This window comes from Lycium barbarum, chromosome 1, assembly GCF_019175385.1.
Source record: "Lycium barbarum isolate Lr01 chromosome 1, ASM1917538v2, whole genome shotgun sequence".
NCBI lineage: Eukaryota > Viridiplantae > Streptophyta > Magnoliopsida > Solanales > Solanaceae > Lycium > Lycium barbarum.
Window position 1 is genome coordinate 50,544,100 of NC_083337.1, and position 4,654 is coordinate 50,548,753.

The 4,654-nt window shown below is 37.3% G+C and overlaps 1 long non-coding RNA gene across 1 annotated transcript; it reads right to left on the reverse strand.

Annotated features, from left to right (window-relative positions):
* Positions 1–1,373: 1,373 nt before the first annotated feature.
* On the reverse strand, positions 1,374–3,940 carry LOC132636844 (uncharacterized). The gene is made up of 3 exons (XR_009581472.1): positions 3,680–3,940; positions 2,901–3,071; positions 1,374–1,668 (listed from the first exon to the last, which is right to left on the reverse strand). It is a non-coding gene; the product is annotated as an uncharacterized LOC132636844 (long non-coding RNA).
* Between the last annotated feature and the right edge of the window lie 714 nt (positions 3,941–4,654).

The window sequence follows — 4,654 nt, forward strand, 5'->3', positions numbered from 1 at the left end:
GCCATAAGAGAAAGATATAACCTGCAAGAGTGTCATAAGCAAAAACATTTCGTGCATATATCATATTTCACATAATCATAGTAGATATGTCATCACATTACATATCCCGTCACATCACAATTCTTATCGTTATCCCGCGTCCGGGTAACCATCATATGCCGCCCACTAGTAGTGATCATGCCCGGCCCTCTAGGCTTGGTGTAAACATAGCAGCCCGCCTTAGCGGTGACATGCCCGGCCACTGAGGCACGGTGGAATCATATGCAGCCCGCCTTAGCGGTGACATGCCCGGCCATCTAGGCGCGGTGGAATCATATCGTAATCTTATCATAGCTCGGCATTTTCATACATAACATAGGCATATTATAAGCTAGCATCATTGATCATCTTATAGACATATCATGACTTAGCATTATTTCACATTTATTATTAGGAACATACATTAAACTTTAAAGACAACCACTACTACATCGGGTGACATAAGGTCATGAACCCCCCGATTCTATTATGAACATTTACGAGTATCCTTCCTCACCTTGAAGGAAATGATGCATAAGGTGAGGGTGAGCAATAATATCATCATCAATGTCATAGGATCATTATATCATAAACTATCGAATCGCTATACTTTAACTCATCATCATCACTATCATGCTCGAATCTAGTTTAGTATATTTACGGACTCATAAACTCCATCATATAGGAGGATCATGGAAAACTTGGAAGATTCATGCCTTTGAAGGAAGGGATAAGCCTTACATACCTTTGTCGTTTAATTAGCCTAGCGTTTGCTTGTTCTCCTTCAATGTCACGTTCTACCTTCAAGAGAATTTGTATCGTTATTAGCTAAGTAATCATAAGAACGAACTTACTAACGCTAGGGAAAATTGGGCAGCATTTCCTTCGTTTATACTACTTTTCCCATGTTCTACATCAACTCCCAAACGTTCACAACAACAGTCACAATATGGCAAACAACAATCACCATTTGTATACATTTACCACAACTCACCATTTTCTTCAATTTCTCCACATTTATGGTTATAGCTCATTATCGCGTTTTCTCACATACAATACCCATTCCATGGTCCAAATGTCATTCCTAACATTTTTAAAATCACAAATTATCAATGATCATGGCTCAATTCAAACCCTTACTCACCAATGCTACTATTCACACTTTCATGACCCTTTTCTTATACCTTTCTATAATCTAAGTGTTCCAACTCTTCCATAACTTAAGTAACGTGTAAAAGCCATAAAACTTACCTTAGAGGTTTTAGGGACAAGCCTTGAGTGGTATTGTCACGACCCAACCCCGTAGGCCGTGACTAGTGTCTGTGCTGGACACCCATACGTACCCAATAACCCAAACCAGTGCATAAGAAGAATATACAGATACAGAAGTCGAATGGCTTTACTAATTATCGCAGACAAACAGACATATCGCACGGAAGCCGATAAGGCTATCATAGAACATAGCAACCCAAAACATATACAGAACCCACATGTATGTCTACAGACCTCTACGAGTAATAACACAATCATAAGACGGGACAGGGCCCCGTCATACCCCTGAACAACATATATATGTACAATAGCAAAAGACTGTACCAAAACGTAGAGTAAAATCCTAAGCGGGCGGATCAGCAAATCGGTCGTCTGTACCTGCGCGACATGAAACGCAGCCCCCGAAGAAAGGGGGTCAGTACGGAATATGTACTGAATATGTAAAGCCTGGAGTACAGTAATAAAATCATAACCAGAACGGAACGTGCAGAAAATGAGTGTAATATCCAGAATATCAAATGCATATTTGCAAAACATAAATAGCGTATGCAAAAACATATGCCATATCCAGCCCCTGTCAAAGAACTCGGTGAACAGAACGTGGTCGCCACCCCGACACTGGCGCCACAACACATCATACTCCAGAGTAGGGAATAACTCCGTAACATATCATATCATATCAGATGGCCATATCGTATCATATCATATCATATCATATCGTATCAGAATATGTGTACATGGCACAACATACTCCACAACCCATGTACATGTATACCTGCCCCCTCACATCGAGGCACGGCGAACAATGCAGTGGAATACGCTTGATAACATATCCTGGCCCGGGCTCAGTAAAGGAAGCATTGAGGCGTCCACGAGTGGAGTAGTGAGAAACTAAATGCAATGTAAAATACAATACATTTACAAAGACTCGATAGAACATATCGAATAACAAGTCGTAATAATGAAATCGGACTATAATCATAGTAGGCGTATTTCGGATGTCATAGTGAATTAAGTAGAAATAATCTTTCTGGGATCGTTTCCATGTTCCAAAATAGTTTATAAGACTCAACGGAATATTTGAAACAATTGTCGTTTAGTAGTTAGAAGAATAGTTAAAACGTTTCCTTTAATATCCCCGAAAATAAGACAATAATACAATAGGAGATGAATCGGGAATAATGGGTCCACCTCGGGTCAACTGAGATGGCGTACACAAATTACGTATATCGAGCTTTTGAAGTTCGGAACCTTCTAAAAATATTCCACAAGCCATATTTAGAAATTCAAGTAACAAACATATTAGGTAGCTTTCAAATATCATTATGGATCAAACCAAATGGAGACTTTGGAACCATATATGCGTACCAAAATATTTATCAAAGACTTACGTTATATCAATTTTCTTTCGAACACATTCGGAAATATACCAACGAGGACTTTCGAACGTCATATATACATATCAAACCGCATGGAATACTTACGGAAATCAAAGACATCGGCCATCCTAGTGGCGCTAAGAATAGAATTTTCTTTAGAAGCATACGTATACATTATTTGTTCATTCCATATTGGTCATGCCAAAAGAAGGGAAGGTAAGCTCTACATACCTTAACTTGCACATCTAAGGATGTTCTTCAAATTCTTGTCAAGATTTTTACTTGAATTGCCTCCCAAAAGCAAACTGGCCAAGAGCTCAAAAATATTTATCCATGGCCGTTCTTAGCTCCATCCAAGGTGAATGCTTAGCAAGTGAAAATATGGTGTCGTTTTTGTTTTGGCTAACAATAATGAAATATATGGTATAAATATACAACACCACCTGTAGTAATACCCATTAAGACAAAGTGCTGATTCATATGAAAATAAAACAACACGTGGCCAGCAAGAAACTTATCTTTTGGGATATTAATTAATCCAACTTTTATATTCTACTGATGGAGAGATTGAAAATTTTTGTTGTCTTTTTGGTGGGACAAAATCTGATCTTATGGCCCACTTAATGTATCCCATACATGGCCATAGTCATATATATTTTGTGTTTACCAAGACACCTTGGGTACATAATATTCCTTATACGTATCCACTTTATTTCTTAATTACATCCCATTGTCTCCTACTACCATTGGTTGTTAAGTTTTTGCTCCCAATTCACTTAAATATTAATCACTTTTAACTTAATTCATATACTCATTATCTTAATCATGTCGTATAACATAATTTCCGTCCATAACAACGTTTACATAACCCACAAAACAGTCCAACAAACAACCCATGAGCCAACAACAACATCAAATAAAATTTACGATATAATTTTCGTATCTCTCGTCCCACGATTTAGCTATGACTTCAATGAATTTAAATATACTTAGAAGAGGATAATTCTTACCTCATATGCCAAGAAATTATCTTTTTTTCACCTTACTTCAGTTCGAAGAAATCTCCAATCCGCCTAAAATAGAATAAAACATGTTGATGCTTGCCAAAAGAATTCACGTTGCTGGTTTAAAATACTCCATGTGAATATGTAATTTCATATGAGAATGAATCTCGTGCCAGAAGGTTGCTGCCCCAATTCCATATGATTTTTCTTTCCACAAGAGAAATAATGTTTTGCTTTATTCTTTAGAAAGAAAGAAAATGCACTGTACGTTGCCCCTCTCTCAAAATTGAAATCTGAAATTTCCTTTACCTTCAGTAGGATATATAAGAAAAATAGGTGAGCAAACTTACCTTTATGGCAGTGGGGCCCGCCCAATTAGTCTTTGTGTTTTGCAACAAGTCTAGATAGATACATATAGGTGGTAATAGTCATCACTTTCTCTTCAGCCCATGCACCCACGTGGACTAGTGCTGCCACATTAAGCCACTAGTTCATTAATTGTTCCCACTAAAAACTAATTTAATAATTTACCCAAGTAATGAATTTCTTGATCTCAATTCACTTAAATAATGACCATTTTTAATACACTCAATTTGCTCATTGTCATGACCATGTGATATAACACTAGTCCATAACCTCATTTGCCACACATAAAATATTATTTTCAATCATTGTCGTCACACTTTTTCGTCTTAAATCATTTCGGGACTTCATTCCTTGTATACACCGAGTTCTTGATTTTCATTCTTGGATATGATCGAATTTTTCCGGACTCGGGTAAATTTGCTCATGTTGGACGATTAAATTTTCCTGGTCCAAAAATACAGGATGTCATAGCTTGGACCCTATTTCATTCAAATAAATTTTTGAACCTCAACGAAACTTATTTTCTTAGATTTGTTTAACTTCAAATCCTTACGGTACATGTGTACCATCACTTTAACCACCTAAAAGCTTGGGGGATAACCTCGTGTCCATTAC